The sequence below is a fragment of the Coloeus monedula genome, assembly GCF_965178545.1.
Source record: "Coloeus monedula genome assembly, chromosome: 8".
NCBI classification, from domain to species: domain Eukaryota; kingdom Metazoa; phylum Chordata; class Aves; order Passeriformes; family Corvidae; genus Coloeus; species Coloeus monedula.
In genome coordinates, this window is record NC_138788.1 from 21409671 (window position 1) to 21427196 (window position 17526).

The window sequence follows — 17526 nt, forward strand, 5'->3', positions numbered from 1 at the left end:
CTTGCTTATACAACCAGGTTAAGCCCCAAAACTCCTTGCTCCTGCAACAGAGACCTCTCAGATGAGTTTGGTGATATTAGAAATGTGTGCTGGGCACCAATATCTCCTTAGGTGTCCTCGGCCAACCATGGCTTTATAATGTTTGTGGCCTTCTGTCCTAATCAAAAGACCTAAGGGGAGTTCAGTGGAATAAGGTAGCAAACCTGTTGTTGGGGGAGAGGGAAGATCATGTTAAATAATGCCGGTTTTAGCCAGGTTACAGTGCAACGAGTTATGTAATGATATTTTCCAGTATCTGCCCAAACCAGGAGTAACTCTGGCTGAGATCCTTCTTCCTGTGCTAACCTGTACTTCTTTACAGAGGATCACAGCAGTATGACTGGGCCAACAATCTCAGTGGTGGAGGCCTGTGGTCCAGGATGCCTGCTGCCTCCCAGGATCTGCCACAGAGGGTTTCAGGCTGGGGATGATGAATAAATTCTGGTATGCAAATTCTGTATACAATGCTGAGATGATTCTGAGCTACATGTTAGTCTAGAAGACATGTTCAGCCAGGCTGCCTCAATTTTGGCCTGGGCTGTAGCACAGTTTCCTCCAGCTCCTGGAGTAGTCTGAGACTGGGAAGGCACAGAGGTGGTTTAAAGTCACTGTCCTGCAACTGTCTCAAGGATGGGAGTGATGCTGTATCATCTGGAGACCCATCACATAACCTCACCCTGTCAGCCCAGCCCAAACACAGGTCCCTAAAGGCACAGCTGTCTCTGTGTGTGCAGTCTGTCCAAAGCTGTGGGAGCAGGGACAATGCATGGCCACACACAGCTCAGTACTCTTGACCAATGTTTTCCTCTGAAGGAGGGACCTCAACTTCAGTAAAAGCAATCCAGAAGTGTAGGAAGTAGATGATGTTAACTAGTAAAGCCAGTCATCTTGTAATCCTTTTGGGGCAGTTGTGGTGGAGCTGCAAGATTGATTGAGGCTGGAGCTGCTTAGCTTGACAAAGTGATCTAGGGAAGGTGTGGAGACACCGCAGCCATTTGCAGATATTGAATGCCTGTGTGCAAGTACCACGGAGGACAGGCAAATTCACTGAGGTGCCAGGAAAATGAATAAGAAGGGATAAAAAAAGGAAATTAACAAGACATCATGGCTGTCAGGAGGAATTTGCCAATATTACTCAGAGGAATAATCTCCCTGCTTCAAACACATATAACTAAACCAGATAAAACACTAAAAAAATGTTAAAATATACAGTAGAAAAAGCAGTCTGGACTCATCTTCCAAGGGTGGAAAGAGAAAGATACCAGGAAGACTTTGCTGTCTATCATCTCCAGGCTTCTCTGAAATTTCAGGCTCTCCTGGGAGTGCTCATTCAAATTTATGCAAAACTGAATTAAATAACATTGAGCTACTACTGTGTATTCCACCATAAATTCCATTCAGTATAAAATGAAAAGATATTTCTAGAGACCTGTAAGATCTTGTTAAGTGAACAAAACCAAGTGGGACTTCCTGCCTAGATATTTTTTTCTTCAGATTATCCAAAGACTCTTTCTTGACAGAGATTCCCCAGATTATTATCATTGTTGTTTCCTGTAATAAAAAATTCCTTAAAAGTTAGTTTGAATGAATGCTGAATCTGTGCTTCTCCAGCCAAGGAGCCCTTCCCCAAAACCACTGGAGGCTGTTTGCCACTGTTTTATGTTAGTCTGTCACTGACAGATTGACTGAATACCCAACCGTGTCTGCCTGCCAAAGATCAATGGCTTCCTCCAGAAAGAAGTAGCCTGGGGGGAAGAGGAATGCCTGGGCCAAAGAGCTTCCTGGTCTCCCATGCAGTTTATGGGTCTGATAATCTTCTTGCTTATCTCAGGGCAACACCAGGGTTCATCCCCTTCCTTAGGGAGTAGAGATATGCAAGATAGTGACGCTATCAGTGTAGAGGACAGTGGCAGCTTAAAAAAAAACCAACATAGATCTATCTTTTTTAGGTTTCCTCAACATATTACTATCAGGAGAACATAAGGTAAAATAAGACAAGGAAGACAATAGTGTGGCAGACTTCCTCATGCAGCAAGTGATGGGCAAACTACAAAATTCAGATGTCATTTGATCTGGATCAATAGCTGAAATACATTGAAGTTCACTTGTGTGCCACTCTTTATGAGACATACCAACAACTGTAGAGTCCCAAGAAAAGACAGCTGGGAGTCTAGAGAACATGAAATACGAGAAGGGGCTGAAGGAAGTGGGTTTTTCTAACACAGGGAAGAGAAGGCTGGACAGGGAAGGGACCAATTGCATCTTTTGCTTCCTGAAGGGACTTGTAGTCAAGACAGCTCTAACTAGAAGAACAGGGCTTGATTTGGATTCTAGAAATTGGTGAGCTTAACATAGACATTGATTTGCCAGTAGCTGTGTCCAACAGATAATACAAGATCAAGCAGATATATTACAGCATTTATTCTTCACTGAGTTCAGAACACCTTAAGCAGCAGCAAATTATGATCCAAACTCTCTGAAAGAAAACCCTGTAGGGGCTCAGAAAACATGATCAGACTGGATCTTGTTTCTTGTTAGGAATGAATTTAGAACTGCAGTAATGGCCTTTTGTTTGGCCTTTCCTCCCAGACTGGCCTTAACTCAGTGCTCTCCCACTGAACCCAGTGAGTTTGCTACTGATAAAGCTGAGGATAAATAGGAGATATATTTACACACCTCTACAACAGCATAAAGAGTTCTGGCTGCTTCTTTGTGCTGCTCCATCCTCCTGACTTATCCCACTGTGGGCAGCTGTACTGCCTTTCTTCTTCCTCCAGAAAGAGAGGCAAGAGATGCAAAGAAACGGTGGGAGAGTGCTTCACTTACATTGGGACCCATTCTTACCTCAAAGACTGTCCTATATGTCCATTTGTGGTTAATTATGACATCACAGAAACTAGAAGACAAACATTTCTTACCTTTTTCTGTCTTCTATGACAATGGGGTAGATCGTTCCTATCATTCCTTTCCTGCCTTCCCCCAACCCTTTCTCTTATGTCCACCAACTTCTTCACTTTATTCAGGCAAACCCTTTATACTCTCACATGCTGCAGGAAGGGAGACTAACCCAGATAGAAGAACAGAAACACTCCAGGACAGAAAGGAGAAACAGTTGCTGGTAACTAAAACTGAATCTCTAATCATATTTCTGTAGACAGAGGGCCAGTTTCCATCTCTTAGAGATACTAGTGTGGAAAATGGCACCTTTCTTTTCCCCCTCCATGAACTCCCCTGTTTTAGCTGGAGGTAGGATCTTCCCCTTCTCAGTTGTTCCAGGCACCAGAAAAAGATTAGAGTGACCTGCCTGAGGACAATGGCCTCTTCCTATCACCCAAACGATTCCTAGTCTGCACAGAGCACTGCTCCAGCTCTTGCTGGATCCTTCAAGGTTAAGAAGAGCACCAAAAAGCAAGAGGTCATATAATTTGCTGAGTAAAACTGCTGGAATGAATTTGGGTCATTCTCTCTAAATAGTGCATTTGCACATGAGCTCCGCAGAGCTGTACATCTGAATGGCACTGCCAGATAAGGAGCCAGGCATTTAGGCAGCACAACTCAGACTGACTGACTTCTGTTGAGTGATGCTGGATGACACCAGAGGAGGATGCAGTGGCCTTGCAATATTTGACATCTGCCCCTCTATAAAGGAAAAGGATTTCTTGGCAGATATCCCACCTTCAATATTTAAAATTTGAAGATAGTCTTTATTGCTTCTTAATTGGGATGAAGGCGGGAGTATGTTTTCTTTGGATCTTACTTCAAAGCAGATGATCAGTGTTGCTGAAAATAAAGAGCCTTGTTTAGGCCTCTTCTGATCTTACCCGCTAAGCAAAATAAACTCACATGCGAGCATCCCCCTCCATTCATGCTCTCAGGGCATGTCACTTCCCTCGTAGGTTTATTTGAAAAATAAGAGATGCCAGGCTTCAGTCTTCAGGGAGCAATTGCCCATTCTTAGGAGATTCAAGGATCAGCACCCTTCTGCAAACAGTCCTTTTGGCCCCATGCAGTCAAAACAGAAAGACAATAGTCAGGAGCCCTTGTCTTGGAGCTGCTTCTTTCTACAACGTTGTGCTTACAAGAAGCCACCTTGGGAGGCCACTAGTTAAATACAGGACATAATAGACAAAAGCTCTCATATGAATCCTCCCCTACTTCAATCTGATGTTTCTTCTAAGGGAGAAAAGAAATTAATTGATGGGGAGCTAAAACAACTACCTTTTCCTGGCCTTCATATCTGCATCAACTTTATCTAATGCAAGTAGATTGAAAATGGGAATAATACGGTACTATAACACTGATAGGGAGCTTTCAGATTCATTGTTCCTCAGTTGTTTTCTGTAGTTAGAAATAAAGCATTCAAGCTGATAGGGCAGGAAGTATTCTTTTTACCTTCCCCTGAATGTGAAAAACTGAATCTTCCAGGGTATTCCAAATTAAAACTCAGGATCAAGTAACTGAGAGTGTCCCAAAGGTACTGCACATCTAGATACTGAATAACAGGAGCACATCTGATGACCAGAATGTGTGCTGCACCTCTGAAGACCCCTCTAACTGCTTGCTCAGCAGAATTGGTTCCCTACAGCACAAGCATTCCTTTTCAGTGACAGGGCAACTTGCTTCAAGAGTCACCTGGATTAATCAAGTGAAGTTGTGTGGGACTTAAGGACAAATTTCAACCTGATAGTCTACCACAGGAATGGAATCACTGGGCCCCAGATACAGCCAGAAATGATCAGTAAGTGTATGCACATCAGCAGTTTCATGGCGAGGAAAATGTTGGACACACTTCTGTTGCCTCCTGTTGCAGTGCAGCTGAGCTCTCAGTACAGTTGCTGTGTGAATCTGCACTTTACCAGACACCAAGGACCCTGTGTATCAGAGTGCTAATTAATTCTCAGTCTAGTACAGGATAAGTTGTCAAATAACAACACAGGGTCTAGGAATGCACTATAGCCATTTAGAAAAATGTTACTGATGCACATTTTTAAATGCTAAAATTTCAAAACCTGAAAGAATTTGTCTGGAAACCGTAACAGCTCTGTCACGGAGGCCCTGCAGGACCTTCTGGGAGCTGTATTTCATGTATTTCACACTCCTGCTTTCCCCTGGGCATGATCCTAAGTTGGGCTAGATCTGCTGCGATGCACGATCTTCTCTCCTCTTGTTCTCTTCTCAGGCCGTGAGGCTGACGCAAGAAGCGATAGATGACATATCTTGAGTTCAGTAAGGCTTATGACATTGTCCCAGGTGACATTTTCAGAAACAGTGAGGAAAACACAGTCTAAATGAAGCTTCTCAAGACTTGATGCCAAAATGATAAAAAAAAATTAGAGATCAGTTTTAAATTGCTTAGACTTACCCTAGGAAGATATATGGAAGAGGATTACTCAAGGGTCTGTTCTGGCTCTGGCACTACTCTTTGTTTCTGTTAATGATTTTGGCAATAGAATAGGGATTACCTTTTAAAGCCTAAGTACATTACCAAAGTAGAGAGATGGAACAGAGGGAATAAAGGTTGAATGTTGTAATTAAGTTAAAAAACCCCAAACCACCAAACACCAAAACTCGACCAATTTAAACGATTATTAGAAAGAAAATTTGTGGCTTGCCTGGTTGCAAGTCTGTATTGACAAAGGTCAAATACTATAATTAGGCAGAAATAGCCAACTGAACAAAAAATCTAGAGATGGTGAATGACCAAGAACACAAAAGGTCTGCAGCAAATGTTCTGGGGACTGCAGTGGATAAAAACCTGAAAGTCAGCCAACACTTCCACCCTGCTGTGAGAAAAGCCAACTTGAAACAAAAAGAAGCTCTCTGTGACAGACTTTGCAAGAAAGTCTTCCAGTCTGTTCAGTAGTGGCAAGGTCTTAACTGGAATAAGGGTTGCAGTTTCAGGCACTGAGCTGAGGATACAGATAATTTTGGAAGACCTCTCTAAAAACAGTGGTAATAATCAGAAGATTAAAAAACAAACAAAGAAACAACTCAAAAACTCCCACCCCTCACACAAGGAAAAGGATTTAAAAACTAGTATTTAATATTTGGAAGAAAAGCCTAAAGGCCATGAGTCTTCAAAATAATATGAGGGAAACAAAAATCTCCAATAGCCATAATTAAACAAATAATGGCATATATAGCCTAAGGCTGTTTGAAGCTGTCATTGTTGCAGATTCTTAGAAACAGATGGATAAATACATGTGAGGAAGAGGAAGAGTGAAATTAATCTTGCCTTAGGGCAGTGGCATGGGCTAGGTGACCCATTAGATGAAGACTTCTTCTCCTGTTATTTCTACAAATGTATGATTCCATGTGTGCTGAGCACAGCACCTACACCAGAGCTGCACAGGCACACGAAGCCAGCATCTCCCACTAGGCACTATGAGAGCATTTTAAAGTGGAATACTGTCTTTTAGCAAGGATGTTATGGCTAAGATACTTCAGTTTTCAAGTTGACAAATATACTTAGACATTTCTAAAGGAAGCAGACCATTTTTCTCCAGCTGGAAACTTTCTTTCTGTTTAAGTCACAAATTCGACACAGAAAAGTATTTTTGAGGCAATCTTTCAACCACTTCCTTGTATTGGGTAAGCATACTAGAAATGTGGATTGTTAGCTCTATAGTCTTCGCAGTTTAGATAGAAAGTAGAGGAAGGAAAAGATGATAACTTTCATGCTGGAGAGGGTACATATTTGTGAAAAGTCATTACTTGTTTAACATTCAAGCCAGAGGTCCAGAGTTTGAGAACAGCCCAGGAAGGAACTGGGTAACACAGCAGGGAGAAACAGGATGCAAGGTTTTGACTTCAGCATCCTCTTTCCTCTCCTGAGCATGAGGTTGGGAGCAGGACTCAGCCCCCAAGATTTCCCTGAGGGTCAGTGCAGTCAAATGTATAGCTGCTTTAGGCCTCTTTAAGTAAAAACACTGAGCTAACAAATAAAATCCCACCTACTGTGATTTCTGGCACCTGTGTGATCCTTCACTACTGCATGGTTGCTTCTCCTGTCAAACAGGCTCAGCTCAGTGGCTTGGTTGGCACTTGGCAGTGAATCATCACAAAACTTTGCTGGTTTAGCACCACTTTTTATCTAGTCCAATCCACGAAGAGCCTCAGCATTTGGAGTCTGATATTCAAATGGCAGAGTTGTATCACCCTCTCCATCTCAGTGTTAATGGTGACCACAGCCCTCTCTACCCCTTGGATTCTCCTTCTTGCACTGGAGTCTGCCCTACCAACTTATGTCACCCTTCCCAGATGGCACTCAGCCCTGGGTGCAGTGCAAGGATCCCTGTAGCAGCCAAAAATTTCCAAATGGTTTTAATTTTTATTGGGGAGGCCGAGGGCGGTGGGGGGGGGAGGGGGGCGTGGTGGGCAGGGAAAGACAAAGATCCAACAACAAAAAACAAGCAAGGAGCTTTGGTCTCATTCTGCCCTTCTTTCCTTCATCCTCAGTGCACTGGCACTCCAAATTCCACTGTCTCCATGGTCAGGGATAGTAGCTAACAGCAGTCCTGTCTAAGAGGTCAGGAACATGGCACAGCACAGAGGCATGTACACCAGCTCCCCAACCTGAAAGAGAAAGGTAGCAACCATGAGAACTCCCCAAACCCTGGAGGCTCAGAGCTACAGCAGCTTTTCTAGAAAGCCAACAACTCCTGCAGGCAGTGTTGTAGTGAAAATTCAAAAAGATAAAGGAGGAAAACCTCAGAGGTATTTACATTCTTCATGTAAGATGTGTCAATTTTAATGGGCAGCAAGTACTCAACAGCCAAATCAGTAAATATATTCAAGGTGTATATCTCACAGTGAAACTCTTTGTGAGGTAGGAGTATGGGGATGCAACTGTGGCTGAGAACTTAAGCCTGAGGTCTTCTATCCACAGGAGAGACAGCTAAGGTACATGCACAGTTGCTTTCACCCAGCCTCCCAAGGAGGAAATAAACCTAAACCTTTCTACTTAATTTTTTATAAAGTCTATTTCTTTCTGTGCCATCTTTTCAAGACACACATACACACTCTGCAGAAGAGTAACTCCCTTTTGCAACACGGCTGACCCTGCCATGCCTTTTGACAGAGCTCTAAGGTGATAGTGAAGCTGAGTTATAGCTGGGGTGGGTGAAGCTACAGGCATTTGTTGCTTAAACACTACACAAGGTGTTACTCTAATTACTGGTGGAGTCCACAGAGGGGTGAACAGCAGCTCCCAACCTGGTGCAAAGCGGCAGCACCTTGATTTGGAGATTAAATTAGTGATTGGGTGCGGAGCAGAAGGCAAATGGGCTGGTGGGGGAGGGAGGACAACATGCTGGTGGGAAAGGAGCCTTGCTTTTCCTGCCTGATCCTAGCACCTTGGCCTTGGCTCTGCAACCCTGCCAGTCCTAGAAAGTTTCTCTTTATCCCCTCCAGGCTACAAAAGGCTTGTGGTACTAATGTTTCTAAAAATATCTCCAGGAAAGGCAAAAACAAACAAACAAAACAACCCCTAATAAAACCAAAACACAACAAACCAACCCAAAACACCCCAACCCCGGACAAACTGACGAGGTTTATAAGCAGCTCAAATCCTGGGTTATTCCTTCACTAATGGGGTTTGTCTGGTGTTACTGAGATCAGAGCCTGGCCACTGGTTACAGAGAACACAATGGAATTTGAAGCCTAATTAACAAAAGAACTCCCTCCACCTGTCTTTAAGCAGCCCACGTGTTTCCAATTGGGCTTACAGCCACAAATGGATAAAATTGTGCTAAACAACTCTGAGCACATGACAGAAAAATAGCCTCCTGAGTTATGAGCCAAATCCACATACTCAAGGGACCACAAGAATCAAAACAAGACCATGTTCAGGGATGTGGATGAGGGGGAAAGGGAAGGATAACTTTGCTGGAAGAAAACCTTAATATTCAGCAGCTCAGTTAGTGGGAAATGGCTGTTATTACCAGGCATGTGGTAAAATATTGGTGACTACCTCAGTGTGAAGGAGTCAGGGTAACAGGCTTCTCCACCACCCCGTATCTCTAACATCTGCAATTAGGACTCTCATACAACATACTGCATGAAACCTGTGCACTCGAAAGCAGCGCAGCTGTCTTGTCCCTGCACATAGCTAGGCATTTCAAAGGAAAACATACAGGAAACGTCCACTAAGTAACAACAGAGCCAAGTCAGGAACATTTTTCTCCTCAAAAGAAGAAGGTGTCTCTCACCCTGGAGAAAGATAATAATCCACCAACAATCTGCTTTAATCTGAGGGCTGTGCTATGCACAATAGCACTGTATATTGACTGCCCGAGCCCAGCCCTTTAGACAGCTTCGGTGACAGATTGTAACAGGCCTGCTGATAACTCCTATGACCCTGAATCAAAGGGTTCACAGGCATCACTGCTGGGCTGGAGTTACTCCACTTCTGTAGTTGAAATGTAAATGTAAGTAGCTAATTACAATCTCTTTTCATCCTAAAACAAAACCTTTTATGCTTTCTCTGATAGTTACTAGCAAGCTGCTGCTGCTAATTATTTAGCAGTGGTAGCATCCTCCAAAACTCATAAAAATGCAAGGAGAACTCAAATAAAATTTTGGGTCCCGTTGTGTAAAGAGTGCTATCCAGATGGATTATTTGCACCCAGCCCTTAGGTGCCTCCAGGGACCTGCTGTCTCCTGGAGACAGGAGAATCAGTGATGCTCAAGAGAAATAGTGATGCTTAGCAACACTCCCCCAGCTCAGGGCACACAGACCAAATCAGGCTTGCTTTCAATGAAATGCCCTAGGTTGAGCCTTCTGGAGTTTTCTAAGAAGTCACTGATGAACCAGAAATTTATTAACTAGTCCTGGCTCTCTGCTTTCTACCAGTAACACAGATGACTGTCAGCTACAACCTCAGGCCCAGTGTTTAGGGACTCTCCAAAGGCTAGAAGAGCCACTTCCATTTCAGACAGGGCCAGTTCTGGAGCTCACTCACAGCCTGCACAGACAAGGAAGACTGTGCTGCTGTACCGTGTGGGAGCAGAGGAGGCACTTAAAACCCCTATACAGAATGTGTTCAGTCCCAGAAGAGTCTAGGTATCTTGGTATGAGAGAGAACCTTCTCTTCCCAACATCACAGCCTGGGAGAACAATACCATTCCTGTGCTGAAGTTGCAGCTAGAGAGAAGAAAACTGCACTGTGGCACTGACAACAGTCCTGGCCTAGGAATTCCATGATCACTTGAATTATCACTGGAACTTTTCTAACTCTAACTTCTAGTAAAAAAAATTAAAGTATGTTTTTCTAGCTTTAAGATTGCTGTAGGTCTACTGCATTTAAACCTTGTGACAGATATTTCCTATAAAAGCTATAGCCAAAAATCAACTTTAAAAGATGCAGCTTCTGATACCGAGTCACATGCCTCTGGAAAGATGGGATTACTGTGGAGATACACACCCCACCCTGCCTCAAGCCCTGTGAATGCACAGGTTGAGAGGCAGCCAACCCGCTGAACAAACACAGCCCAAAACCGAGTACAGGGGAGGCAAGGGATGGAGAGGGGTGGGTTATGCCTGGCCAAGTCCTTGAAAGGAACACTAGCTACATGATCTGCCAGATCTGCCAGGGGCAAGTTTGGGATGTAGCCAAGTTCTCAATACCCTCAGTGCACTGTGCCACGGAATCTGAAGCATGCTGTGCTGGTAATCAAGTGTCATGGGCACTGCCAGCTGCTCAGGCTGTACAGCTCCTGCCCTCACCTCAAGCTGGTGACAGAAATTCCAAGACTGCACTTACCAAGCCTACTTCTAAAAGGGATTATCAGCTCCAGCTTTCTCCCCACAAAGGCTCTGTGTGCCAGCAGGCCAGTCCGTTTCCTGCTGTAAAAGGGAAATGTGCTGCAAAGTGTAAAGCAGGGATGTTAGTGATGCATCCACCTTTAAAGTGCCAAATGCACTGCCTGGAGCCGGTCATTGTGCTGGTTATTAGTGCCTGACTGGAAATCCAGAGGGAGAGGGGAGTTGTCCTCTTCCACAGAGTAAAAAGGAACCATCAGATAGGAAAAGTAGGAACACTCCTGAAGTTTTCCTGGGAGAAGAACGGTTTCTCCCTTGAAAACATCAGTAGCTGTTCTTATAAAGATTAAAGCAAGTTACAAGGTTGTGTCTTCAAGTCTCTCCTTCCTCCTTGCTGCTGTTGACCATCGTTCAGCCAATCATGCCTGTCCTGCCCGTGGCCATGGCTCCATGTGACTTAGTCATAGATGCAGATGGGAACACACCTCTGCTAGCAGAAGGAAGCTGGTTTGAAAAGAGCAAGGGAGTGATGAGAGATCTCTGAGAAGGCCAAGACAAAGTCTATGATGTAGCAAAAGGGGTTTGGATGAAAGAGGACTTGGAATAGGATGCTTGAGAAAAGAGTAAGTTGTGAAAAGATAAAGGAAAGAACAGGCATAAAGAGAAGGACAGAACAAGTGGGGAAGGCAGAGAAAGGACATGGGGAGTGTGGAAAGAGGAGTTCAGTATGGTGAGATATATTGGCATCAACCTGGGAGGCAAGGAGTGCTTGTGGAGATGTTGAGGAGCACACATGGACTGCAGCAGCCCTACTGGTAATATGACAACCACGCCTTGATGTCCAAATGCAGAAGCCTCTCAAAAACTGCCCAAACACAGACGCACACTCATGGCAAGATATTTACCAGTGGAAATATACCTGTGGTTGAGTCACGAATAAAGAAGGATCCTTTGTTAGATTACTTTTATTATCATAATGAATATCTGTTCTTAAGTGAGATGAGTTAATTGTGAAATTTCTAGGGTCTCCTAGCCAAGCATATAGCACCTGCTCTGTAGGCACAGAATGGGCTTTTTCAGAATTTATCATTTTGTTCACTTACTCATTTCTGGACTGGAGTCCATGTAAGAAAAACCTACCACCACACACACAAAAAAACCCAAACCAAAAAAACCAAGCAAACAAGACTCAAAAGAAACCCCAGTCAGCTTGTTTTGTTTTATACAGTAACAGACTATCAAGATGATTTTCCTTTACATCAAGAAAAACCTCTTAAACCTCCATGCTTTTAGCATTAATTGAAATCTTCTATGCAGCCTGCAGTGTGCATGGGTCACCCCAAGACATTGGGGGGAGACCATCAAAATATTTTATCAAGTCTGTTTTTAAAAGTTGCAGAGATGGAAGCACTAGGCCAAAGTACTCAATCTAAACAGACCTGACTTCTCCTTCACATACAAATCATATTAAAGCACAAGTTCACGTCTGGCTAAAAGGAGAAACAAACAAAACTTGGAAATGGAGAAGGGGATGGCTTTGAAAGATCTTAGACTGGGATTTTCAAAGTTACAGTGTACCATGGTTCAGATGCACCATCCCATTAATTTTAATAACTACCTAAATTCCCTAGCAAGCTGGGAATAACTTCAAAGTTAAATGCTTCTTATATTTGGATACTTCCTTTAGATGACCTGGGTTTGTTCTTTCATGGTGAAAGGAGAGATGAAAAGAGTGTTCTGTGCTTTCTGCTCAGACAGAGCTCTGCAGGCTTCACTGCCTAAGCTTGCAGTGGCCGTCATCACTGCTGCCTTCTCTCCCACACCCTCATCTCAAGCCCCCTTGAATGCTATTTGTTTGCCTGGCTGCTGACAGAGATTGTACAGATCACTTGGGAGAGGACAATAAATCATAACTATATGACAAGCTGCTTCTGACAACAGGTCCCTCTTGTCCTGTTTCTGGAACTTTTTTTGACTTTGTTTTATGTGTTTTTGTGGTCTGAAGTATTCAATAAATCTCTTTGAACCTTTCAGAGCCTCCCTTTGTATCTCACTCACACAGTTCTGCAATTACCTATTGGACTGGGAAGGTCCAGAGCTGACAACCCACTTTTAGCCTGGCTGCAGTTACTGTATCATCTCACTAGCCAGCTCCTCATTAATTTTCCATATTAAATTTTTATGAACAGAAAAATAATATTTGAGCAGATATAGAAAATGCTTAAAGAACAGACGCATAAAACCTTGAGCTCAACACCTTTCCATCTGCAAAAACATCCTTATAATTCCCATTATTTTAAAAAAGTTCTTCCTCAAAGAAATATAAACACATTAAAACATGAGAGCTCTTTGAGGGAACCTTGCAGAAGTCAGGGACTGAGGCTTTCAGCATTTTCACTGTAATTCAGTCTCATTCTGCCCCAATTTTCTTCTCCCTGACATAGAAATAATAGCAGGGCACATTTTCCTTGGTAAAAACCGTCTTTTTGACAGTTCTGTTTTTCCATGAAGGACAGAAAAAAAAAAAAAAAAAGGATACTTTGTCTGAAAGTGAAAGTGGAAGGTTGCAAACTGAAGGGGTGGTTGCTTTAAGCAGCTCTCTTGGTAAAATTAGAAATGAGGAAAGTACTGTCAGCAGATGGTGAGCAATTGTATTGTGCATCACTTGTTTTTCTTGGGGTTTATTCCTCAACCTGTTATCTCCCTGTTCATTGTAATTATTATTATTAAATTTTAATTTAGTTCAATTATTAAACTGCTCTTATCTCAACCCACAGGTTTCCTTTTTTCTGATTCTTCTCCCCATCCCAGTGGGGGATGGAGGGGAGAGTCAGAGAGCAGCTCTGTGCTGCTTAGCTGCCAACTGGGGTTAAACCACAATGTTACCCTAAAAACAAAATTGAAAGCTACCCTCAGTTCCACCTAAGGAAAAGTTGAAAAATATTCTTATCAATACTTACACATACGTTTCAGAACCATGATTGTAAGTTAATTGCATTACAGTATTTACTCTTTAACAATCTTTGAAACAGATGAAACATATGGTTTACATATGATTCACATCCTTGAAAGACATATGTACTGTCAGTCATTTGAAAAAGTCTTATCCGATTCCATAACATTGAGCAGTACATTAGTAACATATGTTTTATGATCTTTTCTTCTGTATTAATCACATAAGAAAACACATGAACATAGTCTTAAGAAAGGGAATAAAAATCTCATGAGCTTAAAAATCCAAGGTAATCATAAAGCAGTGACTCTGAAGAGTGATAAAGGACTTGTAGCTCTAAAGAAACAAAACTGACAAGTTGTAAAGAGCTTTCAGTTGAAAATGCAAAAAACCTTGGAACCTAGGAGGAGCATTTTGTTTCTGAATAAATACAGTTAGACACCAATTCACAGTGGCTTCTGTCTTTCCTTATAAAGGGTTTACTTTTTAAATGATTCTAAAATAAAACAATATCCCAATTTAAATATTTAAAGCTCCATGAAAATGGTACTGCCCATTTCAGGTAAAATTAATGCACACCTGGGCTTCCCTGGAAATCAGCTGTTTTTCCAGCCAGATACTTTATTATAAATACTGCCCAGGCTGTGCAGACATCTAATATTCCAGCAGGACAAACACTTCAATGGAAGAGCAATAACTCCTACAGGGCTACCCATACAGCCAGAAGTCCTCCACAAATGTGTGTATCAACTCAGTAGCAACTCCACTGCACATACATGGAACTCTTGAGCTAAAGGGAAGAGCTTAAATCCCTGAATTATGTTTAAATCAATAAACACTATATCTATATTCATAGTTCTCTGATGCTCTTCAAAAAATCACATGTGAAACAAACATTAAAACCCGCCCCCCCAAGAAAAAAAACAACCCACAGTTCTGTGGCCCAGCAAGTGTTAGATGCAGTATTTTCTAAAACAATGCTTTCCTTCTACCCATGCAATAAATAATTCAAAGTTGCTATCCCTGCATCTAAAGTCTGCTTATCTCAGAAGTTTTAAGCACATCAAAAATCGCTATATAAATTGAATTAAAGAAGTTGCCACTTTAGCTGAGGGCTGTGAAGTTATAGATAAAATGACACTGGCTTCTGTGGGTTGGCTGTTCTGAGCTTGCCACATTATAAGAACATTGCATTGAGTCCAGCAGTGGTGCTGGAGAAGCCTGAGTTCTCTGAGAAGTAAACTTCCACAGAGCTGTTTGAGAGCTGGGTTGAACTCACGGTTAATTATCACTTGGGCAGATGCCATCCACATTTTGGCCATTAAAACAGCTCAAGTAACAGCACATGCTTCTGAAGGGTGAGAGGGACACCACCAGGTTGAAGCTAACCACCTTTAGAGTCTAGCTGAAAGCTTGCTATGCAGTTTCCAAAATGTGGGGATCTGCACTCTGTACTGGCACCCTTCTGGAGAGACCCATCTGCCCGGCTGAAATGATATTCTTCAATTAAAGCAATGCTGAGCCTCAGCCCTGCCTCTGAGGGCTCCAGTGCCTGCTGGGATAGGGAGGGTTAGGTGCTGCTCTGCCTTAGCAATCCCTCTTCACACCATGTATTCTAGATGCTACACTGAAACAAAACAGCTGTGAAAGCTCCCTATTCACAGCACAGTGGTGTGAAGCCTCTGCTGCTAATTACTGTGTCTTAAATGGAGCCACGCTGGCTGAAAATCCCCTGAACTTGAGAGCCAGGAAACCACAGCTTTCTTTGCCAGAGGAGTCATATAGAGGAAGAAACGTGCCTGAACAGAACAGCTCATACACTCTCCAGGGGTGGCCTGGGGCTGTATCACCTGAACAAAAGGGAAGCATGGCTGGCATAAATCTTTGAGACCATAAGCACCTCCTCTGGTTTTAAAAGCTCTGTCTTCTAAAAGATAGGCATACAGGTGCTCTACTCTTAGCCAGGGTGTGCTACAAGCCCACAGTGGGTGTGGTGAGGGCAGTAACAGGATCACTCCATAGTTTCACAGCTCTCCCCACGCTGGCTAGAAAAAAGGAACAGCAGGTCTTTCCATGGCCATCATCCTAAGTACTGACAGCAGCTGCAGTCATTTGTCCCAGTGTCTGATTCCCAGCACCAGCCTCTCCCTGCTATCCCACATCTCTCCTAGTCTTAGCCCTTTGTTCTGTACCATATCCACAGCTGTAAAACAGGGGAATTCAGGTCCTGCATTTCTCAGGCTCCGGGACCCACCAACCCAGGGATGCTTCAGCATTTAATGAACTGCCTTCTCTTTTGACAGACACATCTCCAGACAGGACAGTTTTGACTAGAGCAAAGATACTCCACATATGTTTTTGATTAGGATCCACCCCATCCCAATGTATTCCCTGCACTGCTTTATGCAGTGTTACACGGGGTCAGCTTCTAGATCTACGTGTAACATGACAGATTGTCAGTGACAAGGCGCAAAGCCCCAGGCCAGCACAGAAAGGGAGGCCCATGCTGCTCAGATCAGGTGTCCGCACACAGCTGCTCGCTTGTCACCTAGGTGGCATGTGAATAACATGTCAGGTTCCTGCCCGTTGCAGAGTTTTGACTTTACCTTGATAAATTGTTCTTTCTTTACTAGCCAGGATGGCCACAAGGCATTTCCACCTGATGTGTCCATGTCACCATTGCCCTGATGGTCAAAACCAGCTGGGTGTATGGAGAAGCATGTGAGACATGAAGGTGCTCTGGGATGTGGCAACCACTAACAAAAAAATGTGCTGGTACCTACAAGCCACAATGACTGAGCTGCTAAGGGTCAGTGCCAGTGCTGATGGCTATGCTGAGAGGCTGTGGGCTTTCTTGTTTCCTGCATATACACGCAGCTTAAGGCTCAAACACTCTCTGCGGGAAAAGGAAGTGGCCACAGAGTTCTCATCCTGCAGATAAGGCTGGGATCTGTCTCCCACTGGAACCATGGGCAGCTCAGTGTCAGCCTCTGGAGATGTTGGGGTGCAACCTTTTCTGCCACACACTGAGTACCTTCCTGTCTGCCTTGGCAGAAGTGTCTGAGCTTGCTTTTCCTTCCAGGTCTATCAAGAGAGGCTGAACCACAAACAAGCTTCAAACTTTTTTTTGGCTTTTTACCTAAGCTTTCTTGGGCTGAGTTCATCTTCAGGAAGGGGCATTGTGGAAGTGCTCCCTAAGTGCAGACACATTCACATTAGCCATGAGTGATCCAGGACAGCCTTGGTACCACCTTAAGCTGCACCAGATATATTTACCTAAGGAAACAGTGTATTACATGACCTCTGACATACATGTGCTTGCCTTCTCAATTTCTAGCCCACAGATAGGAAATCTGAGGCACCAAATAATTCTGGGACTTCTTGTAGGTCCTCCAGAGAGCAGAGAAATGTATCTGCCTTTACAGACTCCCACCCTGTACACTGCCAGTGCTACCTCCACCAACTGCACACACCAAAGCCAGAAACCACAAATTAGAGATCAGTTTTAAATTGACCTGTAGAATGGAAGTGCTAAAAATGAACTCATTCCAGAGAAGGAAGGGGACAAGGCCAGTGTGCAGAATGAGTTCAAGAGAGTTATTGGAGGGAGGAATAACACAAGGGACTGAAGCAGGTGATCTGTCTCCAGCTGGGTCACTCTTCAACAAGGAGTATCTCTGCAGTGGGGAAGATTTTCCCTTTCTTTTCTGTGCTGTGGCGCTCAGCTGCCCCTGCATTTTGCAGGTGCACTCAGCTGAGACTCATCCCAGAG